Source organism: Neltuma alba, unplaced genomic scaffold (genome assembly GCF_004799145.2).
Source record: "Neltuma alba isolate B1F8T4 unplaced genomic scaffold, ASM479914v2 tig00011585_pilon, whole genome shotgun sequence".
Classification (NCBI taxonomy): Eukaryota; Viridiplantae; Streptophyta; class Magnoliopsida; order Fabales; family Fabaceae; genus Neltuma; species Neltuma alba.
Window position 1 is genome coordinate 108515 of NW_021636238.1, and position 18541 is coordinate 127055.

Here is an 18541-nt window from a genome sequence, read left to right on the forward strand (position 1 = left end):
TAAAAATCTAATCCTAACCCCAAGATTGGCTCTGGCAGAAATATATCTGTAGGTACACAACCATGAAATCTTACACAAATCATACAATAATCACTCTATTCTTGTTCGTTTTAAACCTTAAACAAGATTCTAACATCAATTTCATATTCCCCTTAACTTATCAATTTTGTGTAGTCCCTTAAATTAGGGTTTCAAGCTTCCAAACACTATTAAAATCTATAACCAAACTCAACAAGATAAGCAACAAGGTAAACTATATTAAAAATCATGAACATACCTTATCTCTGAGCTTGATCTTGCATGATTTCCCTTACTCTTCTCCTCTCCATTTTAGCCTCTCCTCCCCTTTTTCTCTCATATAGGCCAAAACTTAGCCTAAAGGGAGGGGTAAAGGGAGGGGAGGGAATATTTACAGAACTTTTGCTCAAATCCTAGCCCTTGATATTATATGCGTGTGGCTTGATCTTGGCCATTCATTTAATCTTTCCTCATGATCTTGCTAAGTATAATCAAGATTAACAAGCATCTCATCACATCACCTAGCTTTATATCATCATGCTTACATCAAGAATGCCATCTGTCCTTCCTCTTATTTCATCTTCCATCCAACCGTATAAGTAAGACCTTCTTCTCCTATCTAACCATACACATAATCCCTTCCATATCTGTAACATCCCAAATTTTGGGCCTAGAAGTATCAGAATTAGCCTAAAATAGGTATACTACCATACCTTTTTAGCAGAGGTGTAAGAGGTTCCTTGAAGGAATAAAGGGATTCTCAGGAACTAAATCGCAAAGAGAAAGTTTTTAGATATTGAGAAAAGAGAAAGTTAGAGACTATAGTAAAGTCTTGAGGCCTAAGAATAAGAAATAGAATGAATGTAGGCCAAAGGTTATGTTGGATGCCTCAACGAGGTGAATTATGGGGTTAAGCCAAACTGGAGTCAAATTGTAATTTTGTAAAGTTTCGGACTGGTGAGGGTAAAAATAGAAATTATGCTCGAATATTCCCAAAAAATGGGAAATGACATATTAAGGCCTGTATGTGAAGTTCAAGTGTCTAGTTTAATGAGTTGAGGTAATCAAGGGTCAAATGTTATGTTAGGAACCTTAGTAAGAGGAATCCTATAGCTAAACCCGAGCAGGGACCTAAAACGCAAATTTATGGAATTCCCAAGGTTTGACTAATTTTGAATATTAGCAAAAATAAATTATTTAAAATATAGGGAGGTCTCAAATATTTGGACAAAAATAAGAGAAAATACTTGAGGGATTATCACAGGTTTTAAAAATAGTTCCATCCCCAAAAAGTAAAGAGGTTGGCTTTAATAGAATTTAAAGCTTATTTATATACTATCTAGGAGAAAGTCAAAGTAAATTGTCTAGAGGTTAAACTTTGACTTAAGAAAAAGTAGAGAAATTCCCCATGATGAATAAATAATATTGGTACCCAGAGATAGATTCTTAAAGTCATAGACCAGTAGAAAGAATTCAATCAAGTTTACTTCGAAATCAATATTATTAATTATTTTAATGGGAGAACAAGGGAAGAGCATTACTTCCTCTTTAAGCATATGATATAATGCCAGATTGACCTATTTGAGATGAGAAAAAGGAGCCAGAACATGTCCCAGTGGTACCAAGTAAGTTAGGACCTTAAAAAGTACCTGATACGAGGCAAAATAGCAAGATAGGTGGAGGAATGCCTAAGGGCTATATTTTACACGAATTTTACATTAACTTCCTCTATATTTTAATGCCAAAATGATAAAGGGCCATGTAAAGGGTTATGTGCGGTTGGACGAACGACATGTGTACGGTTGGATGCAAGACACATGTACAGTTAGATGCAAGGCACGTGTATAGTTAGATTAAAGACATGTGGCTCAATGATATGAACATGATGTAAGTAAGATGAGGTAAGCATGATGTCATGAGGACACTCGTCACCATAAGACAAAGAGGCAAAATGGATAGTTAAGATTAAGCCACATATTTACAAGATCAAGGGCCAAGATTCAAACTTCTTTTCTATATATACCCCTCCCATCCCCTCATTTCATCCTAAGCTCAAGAAAACCATGGCAAAACTCTCACAAAATGAATTCTAGAGAAAGAACAAAGAAGGGAAGACAAAGACCAAGTGATCCCATGCAAGATCAAGCTTTAAAACAAGGTATGTTCATGGTTTTTGATGTAGTTTTCACTACCCTTATTGTTGTTAAGCTTGGTTATGGATTTTAATGGTTTTTGGGAGCCTAAAACCCTTGGGGGTATGATACACAAAATTCCTAAGTGTAGGGAAAGATGAAATTGATATTAGAATAATGTTTAAAAGCTTGAAAAGAACAAGAATCAAGTGGTTTTATGTTAAAATTTGTTGAATTTCATGATTATGTAACTTAAGTAAGATTTCAACCAGAGCCAGTTCTTAGGGATAAGATTGGATTTTGATGATTTTGATACTTTTAATGTGTTTAAAATGAAAATTTGTGTGGGATAAATGTGAGAAAACAAGTTTGGAAGCATTAGAATTGAAAATGAAAATTTTGGACCCTAAAGGCATACTATTCAGCCAAAGCAAGAAATAGATGAAAGAGTTGGATTTTGTTAAATCCAAACTTATATTTGGATTCCTCATAAAAAATTGAGTGGAAAATGACCAAGAGAATGATTTTAAAGGCCATGGAAAAGAAAGTGAAATTTTAAGGTTAAAGAAGAGCAAGTTTAAGAGTTAAGATGATTAATGGTTTTTCATGTCTTAATAGATTACCTATTATTGTGCATTGTGAAATTGGGGCCATGCAACACTAAGAAAGAGGACTGCCAAGGTTGTTCAAGCAATCTTGGTGGTTGGAAAATAAAGGGAGCAAGAAGAAAGCTTAAAAGTTACAAGTTAGTGAACTTACCTTTCTTGTATGCTTGATGTGTATACTTGTATCTTAATGTGCATTATGTTGTTTAATGATGATATGAGATGCTAATGCTACTATGATGCTCTGTTTCATTAATGTTTTCTATGGCCACGCATGTTTATGTGAAACATTGAGTATGAGAAAATGTTATAAGTGAGAATGAGCTAGATTAAATAAGCATATCATGCACTTGCATCCATCTTACATGCATAAATAGTAATGTTTGCTATTGAGATTCTTTTAGGTGAGATCCATCTCACTCTTCCTTAACTAACCATGATAGGTGATAATGATCAAGCAAAGAATACATGAAGCGGAAGCATGGGAAAAGGAAAAGAATTGAAGAAATGTATTACATTATATTGTATAATTTGTATGTTCATATATGATATAAACATGCCACTAATGTTATATGATGATACATAATGATAATGTCCAATATAATTGACTATGATAATATATGGGAATAGTTTATAGATTAATGGAATGATATTATGCAAGGAAAGAATTAATTATGAATTATTAATGCAAGTTAGGGGGATAAAGCATCCCTAAAGGAGCTATAAATTAGTGACAGAGTGGAGGTGAGGCAACAATTGATTCTGCCTGTGAAATTTAGAATGGTTAAAGTATACATCCTGAGATTTTAAACAAATAATAGATCACCTAAAATGGATGTGTGCGCTAAGAGTTGTGCTTGATCAAACTTAGGACAAAGAAACTGGAAAGTACAGTTTTGAACAAATTAATAGTAAATTTCAATGAATAAATTGTGAATTGGTAAGAGTTAGGTCCATTTTTATATTTTTTCCCTATAGAAAATTGAAAGAGCTTCAAATAGAATTATAAACCACCTCAATATGATTTTTTTATAATTAGTTATGATTTTTCAAATTTGAACCAAAAATCTGGAATTTAACCAGTGAATAGTAATCCTAGAATCAATTGTAAATTTTCAATCTATGGGCTTGTTTCATGAATCACTTTAACCGTAACTCTTCCAAATACGTACTTTAAGGAGTTAAAGAAAGGATGTTTCAATGTCCCTTCATCATCTTGGCATTAAAATACGGAGAAAACTAATACGAAATTCGTGCAAAATACAGGCTGTATGAAGGATATTCTTACACTGCTTTTTCTGGCCTAAACTTACCCAGGAAATGTTCTAGCACCCCTTTTTCTTGACAATTAAGTCCACATGGTATTATATAACATGCCTTAAGAGGAAGTGATGCTCTTCCCTTGTTCTTCCATTAAAATAATTAATAATATTTATTTTTGAAAAAACTTCACCGAACTCTCTCTATCAATCCATAACTCTAAGAATCTGTCTCTAGGTAGCAATACTATTTATTTATCATGGGGAATTTCTATAATTTTTCTCCAATCAAAAGTCAACCCATAAACAGTTTATTTTAACTTTTCCTGGATAGTGTATAAATAAGCTTTAAATTTTATTAAAACTAACCTCTATACTTTTTGGGTGTTAGTGGCAATTTCACTCAAGAGAGGGTGAATTGGGTGATATATAAAAAGTTTAGCTTAATAAAATAAATGACCAAATAAAACAATAGAGATAAGTTTAGAAGAATTTCATCAAGGATGAATAGAAGAAGAATGACACAAGAGTTTATACTGATTCGGTCACAAATATCTGACCTAAGTCCAGTCCTCAGAGCGCCTCTGAGTTTTTTCACTAAATCCCAAAAATTCAACGGGCTCTTGGTGCCTCAATACAGCAATTGAGTCACTCTCAATTACTCCCCCTTATTACCCGTAAGGTTACAATCCCCTCAAGAGTCCACACTCTTGACTAACTTACAGATTTGAGTAAAAGAAATTTCCACCTTTCTCACAGAGTATATATCATAGACACTAAAGCTCAAAACGTAGAAACAGAGTAATGAATGTGAGGATTAATTTTTACAAAAGTTAGCTTGATTCATTCTACACTTCATTCAATGCTCTTCGTGCCATTTATAGTTGGAAACTTTTAGTTTTCTATTAGACACAAGAGTTTATAGCCGTTAGAGTATCGATTGCATGTGTTTAGCAGTTATAATGGTTGTTCATAATAAATGCTTCTGACATAGTAGGTTAAGCCTATAATATATCTGTTATGCTTCGTAATCTGTAAAAGTGTAAGTTTTTCTTCTCAAGTAATTTAAGATGAATATCAGAAGAAATGATGATTCTTGGATTTAATGCAGTAAATGAAAATCATAGAATCAACGATCAATTATCAAAAGTAAAATGAATTAACTTGATCAAAGTCTTGATCGATAACTCTTTGATCAATAAGGTTATCAATAAATAGCAAATAAATCAGACTTAAAAGAAGAGAACATTTATCAAAGTCATTATAGATCATTCGTTTACGGAACAAGTTATCGATAAATGATGAAATATAGGCAAAGTGATCTTAATCAAGAAAGTACTTCAATTTAGTGCACAGTTTGTCCTTTTGTCTTTTGATGCCTTTATTGATTTTTAGAAGAAAATAATATGAATGATGAAGGCTGAGAAAAGCTTGAAGATAAGAAAAAAATATATTTTCTAAAAGATCATCATGAAGAGCAGTTCAAAAAAAGAGTGTTAGTGATCAATCGAACAGATGTTCAATAAATGCTTAATCAAATAGTTATTGATAATATAAGTAACTATGTAAAAATACTTTGAACTCATTAATCTGAAAGGTTATCGATAAAACTCTGATCAAACAATTTATTGCAAAAAAAAAATTTAAAAAGACTTAGACTCAAATCCCACAAAGACATGATGTTGATCGAATATGTGATCGATAATTAAATTATCGATTAAGTGATTGATCATTGTTAGTGGAAACTTGATTTCCAAAAAGACACTTGATTGAATAGCTGATCAAACAACCAAGAAAGTTTTGTAAAGCAATGTTAGAACAAATTATTGATAAGAGATTGATTGATGAGGTGATTGTAAAACTATAAATCATTCAAACAGTAAGTGAATCAAAGAGGTTTACCAATTATCTAAGTCATTATCGATTACCTATTAAACGATAAGGTGATCGATTAACCCTTTGTTAAAAGTAAGGAAGTTAATCTCTATTATCCGACAGCTTATTGATTATTGAATTGTCCATCAGGTGATTGATAATTTCCTGAAAGCCCTTATATTGAAACAATTTAACAGATGATCAAATAGGTGATCGATAAGCCTATTTATCTAGCAAGTTATCTAGTACAATGAATTATCTAACAAGTGATCAATAAAGCTTAATAGTATTTGAACTCCAAATACATAGTTATTGATCTAACATGTATTCAATCAACACATGATCGAACACATATTCGAACATCCTTAACATACACATAGAGACATTAAATACTCATTTTGTTATCATCAAAACCTTAAATCTAACACTGGGGATGGAATTATTTTTAAAACTTGTGATAACTCCTCAAATAATATTCTCTATTTTTGTCTAATTATCTGAGGCCTCCTTGTATTTTAAATAATTCAATTTCTATTAATATTCATAAATAGCCGAAACCTAAAAATTTCACAATTTCCTTTTAGGGGTATTTTCATCATTTTTATGAATTTTTTTTTGAATTTTTGAGCATCCTTTCCATCACTGCCCTTATCAACCCAAAACTTTTCAAATTTACGATTAGGTCCCTGACTAGGTTTAACCTCAAAATCATTGACAAGAGCCTTTTTATCGTTCGCTTTGGGATTCTCAATCAAAAATAAATCCAAACTATGCAGTGTAGTGCAAACTCGGGTCGTTTCACGCTTGGGAGCCTTAATTAATTACCTAAGTTAGACTAAATGCCATGCAATGTAATGAAAAGGGGTTTTTGGATTTTTAACATTTAAATGAATGGTGCCTAAACTGAATGCAATAAAACAAACCTAAGATACTATGTTTTTAGTGTTTTAAGATAATAATGATGTAATGGAAATGATTGATAGGAAATCTCTTGAAAATGGTTTTGATGGCAATCATAGTTCACTTAAAATATTGGGAGTTTCACAAATCCATTAGGTTTTCTTAATAAGAACCTCAATAACTCACTGAGTCCAAAGCTTACATTAATGAACTCATTAATGAAAACTTTGTTTAGCTTCCCTAATGTGTAATTTTGGAATGATCATGCAATTGGCTCAATACTCAGTACCGAAACATAACCATGCAAGATAGGAGAGAATCATGAGAGTTACAAGAAGCATATATGCAACTACATATATTTAAGCACAAAATTCAACATCAATCAATCCAAATTACAAATGCTAATCATTAACCAATGATTATAGAATTAACCAAAGTGTCTAACTAAGACTTTACAACTCCTATACCTAGGAAATCATAAACACATAGCTAGAAACTAAAGATTAAGACTAAAACTCCCCTTTGAAGCTTGGAAACTCATGCTACTCCACCATCTTCAAGAGTTGGAAAAGCTTAGCTCATCATAGCCTTGGAATCAGCTCCAACCAGAGTTAAATCTTCAGCCATAACAGTTAGGAGATGAAGGAAATGAAGGTGGATGAAGAAGAAGTGCAGGAAAATAGAAGGTGAAGGAGATGGAGATGGAGGATTAGGGTTCAATGGGAAAGATGAGAGGAGATGATGATAGAAAACGTAAGTGATGGCTCCCTCTTTGTGTCTGACCTCACCCATACCCAAAATAGGGTTTCTAACCCGAAAATGACGTGTATGGGTCGGTTCCTGGAGGTGGGTAGGTCAGATTTTCCTGAAATGGTCGGGTCTGAAATGTGCTGATACGAGGGGTTCACCGCGACGAACCATGGCAGAGGGCTTTCCTATTTGATGGGCGACGTTCGCCGCAGCGAAGGAAGAAGTGTGCCGCGGCGAACTATGGCAGAGGCTCCTCTTTGCATCTTGTGCCTTGAGTCTTCAATCTCGGCCCCGATCTCAGGTGTCCTACATTGAAAAGCAATAATTTGAAGCATCAATTATCCTAGAAATTAATTGAATACAATTAATAACCAATTATGACAATTTTACCCTCAAAAAGACACTAAATCAAAGTAAGGACTCTTAATCAAAAGGGAAAACCATATTGAAGGTACCTATACTTTCTCTCAATTTTTAATTTGGTACCTATGTATTTTTTTCCCTTTAATTAAACATTTAATTTTATCTTTTTAGCAACATTAGCTCTTATAACTTTGTTCTATTGATATTTTTAGTCTTTACATAAGGATTAATGATGTTAATAGAGGAAAAATAAAGATTTAGTTAAGAACAAAAAACACATAGGTACAAAATTGAAAATTCAAAAAAAGTATAAGTACCTCCAATATGGTTTTCTCTAATCAAAATTAAGCACAATTATCATTAAAAAGGAGCCAAAACCTATGATAAAAACCCTTAAAATGATATGAAATAACATAGAACAATTGGGTTCAATCAATCATCTCACCGAGGTTCCCAACACAACCTTTGGTACTTAATCACCTCAACTCCTTATACTAGACACCATAGGACTTCATTAGAATCGCTATCTTCCTATTTTTTAGTTCCTGAGAATCCCTCTATCTGTCCGAGGAGCCTCTGGAACTTTTGCCAAAAGGCGTTTGGTAACCTACACTTTTCAAGCTAATTTTAGTACTTCTAGGCCTAAAATCTAGAATGTTACAGAAAGCAATATGAAACACCCTTCCTTAAACCACCTTTAGTGCGTATTCAGAAGTATTACGGTTCAAGCAGTTTATGAAACAAGCTCGTAGATTGAAATTTTGAAATTTGCTCGTGGGTTATTGTTCACTGTTAAATTCTAAATTTTTAATCTAATTTTGAAAATTCATAACTAGCTATAGAAAAATTGTATTAGGGTGGTTTAAAATTCTATTTGAAGTTCTTCCAATTCTTGACAAGGAAAAAATATAAATCTTGACTTAGTCCTCACCAATGCATACAGTTAATTTGTGAAAGTTTACTGTTCATTTGGTCAAAACAATATTTTCTAGATTCTCTACCCTAACTTTGAGCAATCATAACTTTTAGCACACACATCTAATTTAAGTGATCCACTATTGTTTTAAAGCTCTAGATGTTTATTTTAAGCATGCCAAATTTTGAGGGTAGCTTCAATCGTTTGCCTAATTTCACTTTGTCACGATTTCATGGCTCATCTAGGGATAAATTACCCCCTTACTTGTATTAATAATTCATAATTAATTCTTTTCATATATATTACTATTCTATCAATGCACAAACCATTTGCATACATCACTATGTTTAGTCTTACATGCCATGATCTTCAATTATCATCACATAACATAAATAGCATATTCACATCATACATTGTCATACAAACTAAATAATGTAATACAATACATTTCCTCAATTCTTTTCCTCTTTTCCTTGCTTCTACTTTATGCATCCTCTTGTTTTCTCATTAAAACCTATTAGGGTTGGTTAAGGGATAGTAAGATTCAGGAGAATCTCAATAGCAAACAATTACCCATACATATCCAATACTAATGCTTGGTGGATGACATGTTTGATAATATGACATACTTTAATACCCAATATTTCATTCACACGTGGCTACAAAATATACCAGAAATAGAGCAACATTCAATCTTTCATATTCTAAATCATCATTAAGTAACATTAACACATAAGCATACATATTAAGCACATAATAAGGGTAGGTTCACTACCTTGAAGCTCTAAGCTTCATCTTGTACTCGTTGGCTCCCTTTTGCTACTAGCCTTCAGATTACTTCTTCAACCTTTACGATTCCTCTTCCTTGATGTACCATAACCCTAAATGCATCAACACATAATGCCACATGCTTAGTAGAGTCATGACATCCAACATATTCCATCCTTAACTCTTTCTTGAATCTAGTTTAGCTTTAACTTTTGAGCTTTATTTCTAATCTTTCTAAAATTAATATTCCCACATAATTTTGTCTTAGAGCTTAAAATTCTATTTTTAATTCTGATGCTTCCAAATTTCTTTTCTTACCTCTTACCTTTGGCCCACACAATCTTAGCCCCAAGAACTAGCATTGGGCAAAATATATCACTAGGTACACAACCATGAAATCTTTCACAAATCATGTAACAACCACTTGATTCTCATTCCTTTCAAGCCTTTCAATATTGTTCTAGCACCAATTTCATCTTTCCTTAAACCTATCAATTTCGTGTAGCATGTCCTCTTCGAGTTTCAAGCTCCCAAAATCTAATAAAGCCCATAACCAAGCTCAATAACAATAAAGGTAGAGGAATCTACATCAAAAACCATGAACATATCATGTTTTGGAACTTGATCTTGCATGGTTCCTTTTGATATTTTGCTTCTCCTTTCTCCCTTTATATTTTTAGCTTCTCCTCCCCTCTTTCCTTGTATTGGCCAAAAATCTTAGCCATGTGGGAGGGGAAGGGATATTTATAAAAATTTGCTTCAATCCTAGCCCTAGATCTTATGAATATATGGCTTGATCTTAGCCATTCATGATTCCTCCCTCTTAATTTTACCACATAACCCTCTTAGGTGTTCCCTTTATTCAATGAAAGTTCCACATCATAAGACACATCACATGCCACCTATCACACATGTGAAGAAAGCATGATATTTTATTACATAATTTCATTCCTCCAAACTTAATAGTTAACAAAATGTATTAATTCATGTCCCTTCATCAAATTTACATTAAAATAGGGAGAAATTTGTGATCCCTTATATACTTGACTACTCCTCCACCTATTTTATGATTTTCCATCGTATTGAATACTATTTAAGGTCCTGACTTACTCGATAATCCTAAGACATCCTGTGGATGTTTTTATCATAATTAACCTCACATGGCATTATATAGCATGCCTAAAGAGGAAGTGATGCTTTTTCCTTTGTTCTTTCATTAAAATTTTAATAATATTTATGTTAAAGTAAACTTGATTAAATTCTCTCTACCAGTTCATAACTCTGAGAATCTATTTTTGAGTACTAATACTATCTTATCATCAGGGGGAATTTTCTCTAATTTTTCTTAAGTCAAAAGTCAGCCCTTAGGCGGTTTATTTTGACTTTTCTTGGCTAGTATATAAATAAGCTTTAGATTTCATTAAAGCCAACCTCTTTGCTTTTTGGGGATGTAATCATTTTTAGAACCTCTAATAATTCCTCACATATTATTTCTTATTTTTCTCCAATTATCCAAGGTCTCCTTTTATTTTAAATAATTCAATTTTAGCTAATATTCATAATTAGTCAAAAGGGCCTCAAAACCTCATTTTAATTTTTTCTAGAATTTTTAGGATTTTTTTGAAATTTTTTGGCGTACTCTCCATCACTACCCTTTCTGGCCCAAAACTTTCTAAATTTACAATTAGGTTCCTACTTGAGTTTAGCCTTAAGAGTCATCTTACTAAGGTTTCCAGCGTAACTTTTGGCCCTTAATCATCTCTAGTTCCTATACTCCAACCCTCAAGACTTTATCAGAGTCTCTAATTTGCTTGTCTCACAATTTTAAAAAAACTATTACTTTATAATTTAGTCCTTGGGAATCTTCTTGTCCTTCTAGGGAACTTCTGGGACTCCTGCTAAAAGAGGTGTAACAGCTTGCCCATTTAAGGCTAATTTTGGTACTTCTAGGTCTGAAATGTGGGATGTTACAATTCTTCTCCTCTTAAAAAAAATTTCGTCCTCAAAATTTCCTGGTCAAACCTCTATTCTTACCCTTAATAAGAGGTTAACTGAAGAGAATATTCCTACTTATACTCAACTTTGGCTTTCTCAACTTTTCATTGTACTTTATTATCAGGTTTTGATCCTGGATTTGTGCTTACCCATCCTATCATTCCATACTTTTCCGTCATTTACACAAGCATGGTGTTACACCTTACTTCTATACTACCTTAGAGCCCATTTCACGTCAGTTCAGGCCACTTTGGATGGCCATAGATTCAAGAAAAACAGATTTGGGATGTTACAACGTGGGTACTATTTGTTTAGTAATTCTAGAATTTTTGTCCAATTTTGGAAATTGATAATTAATTCTAAAAAAATAGAAACAGAGTGGTTCTAAGTCCTACTTCAAGCTCTTTAATTTCTCTTTAAAGGAAAAATAATTTCAAGAACAATTCGATGTGAAACAGTGCCAAATTCGTATGGAAGTTTCTACTATTCCATTAGTCAAAAACTTTTTCTAGATTTCAAGCCCTAACTTTAAAAAATCACCATAATTCATACATATATCCAAATTGAACATTCTACCTATTGATTTAAAGCTTGAGATGTTATCTATAATCATGCCAAATTTTAGGATTTAATACGGACAGAAGCTTAATTAAATTATAGCTCCAAGATAATAGCTTAAAGGGTTACAACATCCAAGCATATATTCATTTACATTCTCAAAAGTCAAGGGAGTTTCATAAATATACATCATTCTTTCATCATTTTCTTCTTCTTCCTAGATAGTTTAGCCCCTAGGAAAATTAATTGCATTTAGAAGGAATGAGATTTCAGTGAAATCCCAATAGTAAAGTAAAATTAACTATAATATCAAACATGCACTATCATCAAGCATTTCAACATATGCTATCATTAGGGAACTAATTCTTCCCCATACTTAAGGTAATCTCTAATGTGCAATAGCCAAGGCAATTCAATACAAGGAGTAGCCTCATAAATATTCATCATAGCTCAACCACATAATAGCAATCATCCATGCATCAACAATCAATGCAATATCGACATTAAAGTTAATTAAATCTTGCTACCTTGATCCAAGTGCACTCTTGCTCTTTGGTCTTACTCTTTTCCTCCGCAAATGTCAAATCCTAACATCACATTACAAAGGGGTAACCATATTACAACTCAAACTACACAAGACTTGTTGACAATTCTTAAGTAAACCCTTAACCCTTAATTCTTTCAATTTTGGAGCTTTATTTCCTTTAACCTAAAAATTATCCTTACAGGTCAATCCTACATAATTTTTCATGTAGAATCCAAATATAAGCTTAGATTCATAAAAAAAAAATCTTCCCTTTCAAACAGTGTTGGCCGAATAGTATGATATAAAAGTCCTAAATTTTTAACTTTAATTCCAATGCTTCCAAAACTTGATATTTAGGTTTACCCTACACCATTTTTCATTTTAAACCCAATGGAAGCATCAAATCTCACAAAATCACATCCTAGGGTATAATTCCATACGTGGCCGAATAGGACCAATAATTTTCATGTCATGCAATTTTTTAAATTTTAATGCAATACCACTTGAAATAAGCTATATTCAATGACTTTAACCTAGGTTCAACATCAAAATCATCTTCCCTCACTTCTAATGAATTTAGGCCAGCACCTCCCCTTAGGGAAAACAATATTTTTCAAGCACCAAACTCAAGAATACAAAGCATAATACAAGGTGGAGCATTAAACTAACCTTGTATCCAAGCTTGAGCAACCAAAGTAGTTAGTTTCTCCTTGATTGCACTTCAAGAAAATAAATGGCAAGAGTTCCCCCTATGTTGGATGAAAAGTGTGATTGTAAGGACGGAGATGGCTATTTATAAGCCAAGCTTTACTTGTTTGCCATCCAATATCACTCTAATTACAATAATTAGGTGTCAACACCCCAAGTAATCTTGTACTAATTTCCATCCTTAAAATAAATCCAATTAAAATTGATTTTCCAAATTCAAAATCCTCTCCATACTTGGCTTGAAAAGTGGCACAAAAGCCTCTCTATTTATGGCTTGACAAGTGGCAAAATGTGGGCCAAGTAAAAGTCAAGAAGGTTCTTTCTACTTTATCAGTACACTTTGCATTGAAAATAATTTCTATTTTACAATTACAATATCCTAGGCACCGTAATTATTTTTTATCAGATATATAATACATTCTTATCATTTTTCTCTTCCCAAAATGTCCTCCTTTGTTACCATCACAATTTTCTATCAATGGTAAATAAGAAAACTATTTTAATTACCATAGTAATTTCTTTAAGTAGGAAGACATTTTTTGAATTTATGAACATTTAAGGGGCTTCTTTCTACTTCATAATCTCTTATAAATCCTAGGGATACCTTGTGAATTTTCTCAATACTTAATTATCCGTAAAAGTATTTATTTGGAATTTTTCAAATAAAAACCCCAAATTTGCTTAAATGGTCTTTAAATTCCCTTATAATTTTACTAGGGTTAAAATGGTAATAAAATCACTTGTACAATGTCACATAATTCCCAAGACACACTATCCTTATTTTTTCTCAATTTTTTGAGACTTTGAAATATTTTCAACAATTAATTTTTTACGAATTTTTCTTAATTAGTCAAACTTTCATAATTACTGGAAATTCAATAATAATTATTTTTCATCATAATTCTAACTTTTTGGTGCTAATATACCGTCCAAGAGCTTTTCCCTAGTTTTCATAATTATCTAATAATTTTCAAAAACTTCCCATATATTTTTCCAAAATTACGTAAGCTTGCCTATAACTTTTAGAGATTATACTTTTGCCTTCACACTAACTTACCCATGCTATCTCATTTCTTGCTATTATGCTGGCCCTTAAGTGTCTAGGGGCATCCTTACTCTTATTTACCTAATTACTAGATGTGACATGTGGCCCTCGCCTTTAAGCATTTCACCATTGATACTCGTACTCTTTCATAATAATGCTATGTCAGTATACCTGTTTTTATGGTATCTCACTATACCATGGCATTTCAAGTTCCTCTAACACTACCTATATCAGGTTTTTTGGCACACACTGCCTTTCTCATCTTTTCCTCAAGGGGCTATCTTCTTTCTTTTAGATTCTCATTTCATGCTTTGCTTTCCTGAATTCGTATTGTTTAGAACTTACAGCTCCGTCTCTTTACTCTTATTATTTCTTCTTGCTTTTATTGACAAATAGAATTGGGCTTAGTCTATTGACATCAAAGTATCTGTAGAATAGTCAATGTTACTCTTCCTGTGTCAATTGACTAACCTGAGGAGGCTCCTATATATCAAACTCATCCCAGGACTACTATTCCTGGTCACTATCGCTAGTCACCCTTTTCCCAAAGATATATCTTAATGGCTCAATAATTACCTTAGGCTTGATATACTGTGTGTCATACCTTACTTATATCATACCTTAGAGTCCATTTAGAACCATTTCTGACCACTTTGGATGGCCTTAAGCTCATAAAAACAGAATTAGGATGTTACTTTACAAAATTACTGTTCACTGTACATTTTTATATTATAGGTTTAACTTTGAAAAATCATATCCAATTCTAGAAAAACCATATGGAAGTGTTCCAAAATTCTACAGAAAGCTCCTTGAAAGCTCTTTAAGGGAAAAATATCAAACTAAATTTATCCTTGACCAATTCACATAGTTTATTCATTAAACTTTACTGTTCATTTGGTAAGTTTTGGAACTTCCAGATTCTATGCCTCAATTTTGAAAATTCATATCTCCTTATATACATATCCAATTGAGGTGATCTACCTTTCATTTTAAAGGTTGGGATGTGTACTATAACCCTGCCAAATTTTATGGCTTAATTAATTCATTTGATAGGTCAAACTAGAGCTCTAACCTGACTATTCCAGGGCCTATGTTTTATCCTTTTACCTTTGCTTGCTTTAATTCTTTTTACTTCTTTGGCATGCAAAACTTGGGCTTACTCTTTCCCATTCATTCTCATACATTTTTAGTCATGCCATAGACATTTTAAACACATATATTGCATCATGGTCATCCATAAACATAATTTACAAAATAAAAGAATTATACATTCATCAACAATCTCATTTATTTACATGAATAATTCTCTACTTTCTTCTCCTTCCTTCTGATCCCATTATTGCCCACCATTGAATAACCTAAATGGTTGGTTTGAGAGAGGTAAGATTTACAGAAATCTTAGTATCAAATAATACCATATTAATCATGCTAGATGAATGCTAATACACTACGTGCAAATTACTTATTCTCTTGTTAATTAGTGACATATTACCATGCTCAAAGCTAAATTCTTGATGCATGGCCATAGAGACATAATCTACTTATCATGAATAGAAATTACAGTAGCCAAAACATGTCATAATAACATTCAAATAAGATTTTCATAGCAACACACAAGCATACAATATCAAGCAATGACACTAGGTAAGTTCACTACCTTACACTTCAAGCTTTCCTCTTGCTTTTCTTTTAATTCTCTTGACTTCCCAACCATGTGGGCTTTCAGCCAATATCAACAAATATCCTCTTGGATGTTCTAAGGTCCTAAACATAGTCACATTGATCATACAATCCATTACGACCAAGGGATTACATAAAGTTCAAGAGTAACTCTCTTGAACTTAACGTTTTCTCTAAATTTTTTATTGATGTTTTAGCTTTGTAAAAATTGTTCTCTTAGGCCAATCCTCTACAATTTTATCCAAGAAATCCAAATATGAGCTTGGATTTATGAAAAGAAAACTCCTTGCCTAGGAAACAGTGTTGGCTGAAAGGGGGCTTGAAATCCAAAAATCTCAACTTTAATTTTAATGCTTCCAATGCTTGGTCTTTAGCCTTACTCTACACTATTTCCATTTTAAACACAATGGAGACATCAAAACCTTGAAAATCTTGGCCGAACCATACCTCTATTGAACCAACCATGAAATCTTTTCAATAACAACTTAAAACCACTTGAAACAAAGTGTTTTAGCTATGTTTAAAAACAAAACTTCCTTTCCCTAACCATTGTTCATTTCAGCCAGCACCACCAAGGGGAATAAATAGAATTTTCCTCCATCAAACTCAAGCGAACAAGCAAGGAACAACATAGAACCATCTACTAACCTTAAATCTAAGTTACTTAACCAAAGATAGTGTCTTTCACCTTGCTTGAACTTCAAGAAAACTAATGGCAATGGTTTCTTCTTCTTGGCCAAAATGAAGTCTTGAAAAAGGGGGAGGAATAGCTCTCTTTAATGTCAAAAATATCTCAATCACCATAATTAATGATGTGCTAGGTGTCACTTGCCTATTCCTTCTTGTAACATCTCTCTTAATTAACTTAATACCAAATTAAATTAATTTCAAAAGTCAAGATCCTCTCCACTTGTGGCTTGACACATGGCAACTTTAAATCTTCTCCATAAGGAGCTTGACAAGTGGCACAATATAAGCCAAGTAAAAAGCAAGTGTACCTTTACCCTTTATCAGTGCACTTTACCGGTCCCCTTTCTTAATTCTGGTTTCCTGGAGCACTGATATATTTGTCACATCAGTTTTGTCTCATTCAATTACTCCTTCTGTCTTATTTAATGCCTTCATATGTGTCATGATTACCTCACATGGTGTATTAATGAGCCATTATTACCTTTGTCTTTTCCTTAGATATTTTCCTCGATTTACTTGGCTCTCATTTTTTGGGATTTCTTTCTGGCTTTCTAGAGCTCTGAAAATTGTTCTGTCTACTCCAAAATTTTGTTTTATCTTTAGAGAAAATCTATGAATTTTCTCAAGCCATAACTCATCCTGTAGGCCCCACTGATTTAGCCCAATTATTCTATGTTATTTCATATCATTTTAAGGGTATTTATCATAGATTTTGGCTCCTTTTGATGATAATTGTGCTTAATTTAGATTAAGAGTCCTTGCTTTGAGTTAGTGTCTTTTTGAGGTTAAGATTGTCATAATTGGTTATTAATTGTATTCAGTTGATTTCTAGGACAATTGATGCTTCAAATTGTTGCTTTTTATTGTAGGACAATTGAGAATTGGAGCCAAGATCAAAGACCAAAGGATGACACAACACAAGATCAGAGTATCAGCACTAATAGAGTTCGCCGCGGCGCCAAATTGAAATCTCACCAGTAATCTCTCGGGCAGAGCTCGCCGCGGAGAAATCACAAGATTAGGCGGAGCTCCTCTCGGGCATGCTTCGTCGCGGCGAACTCTTCGTATCAGCAACGCCAGATCCGGATCAGAACGCAAAAATGGAGCTTCTAATCATATGATCCGACCCAGATGGACCCCTAAAACCCTTAGAAACCCTATTTTCAACCATACACTCCATTCCATCACCTCTAACACCTCTATTCTCTGATTCACTCCATCTCAATTCCTTCCACTCCCAGCTACCATGGCCGACGGATTCACTTCAGTTGGAGCTTTTCTTGAAGCTATGGAGAGCTAGGGTTTATCAACTCTTGAAGAATGGTGGTGTGGCTTGAGTTCCTAAGCTTCAAAGGGGAGTTTAGTTTCAGTTTGCAATTTTCAGCTATGATTTATGGCTTTCTAGGTCTAGGAGTTGTAATTTCTTAGTTAGGAACTTGGGACTGATACTGTAATTATTGGTTAATGATTACATTTGTAATTTGGATTGATTGATGTTGAACTTTGTGCTTAAATATATGTAGTTGCATATATGCTTATTGTAACTCTCATGATTCTCTCTTATCTTGCATAGTTGTGTTTGGGTACTGAGTTGATTGTGTGTTTCATTAAGCCAATTGCATGATCATTCCAAAATTACACATTAGGGAAGCTTAACAAAGTTTTCATTAATGAGTTCATTAATGTAAGCTTTGGACTCAATGAGTTATTGAGGTTGTTATTAAGAAAACCTAATGATTTGTGAAACTCCCAA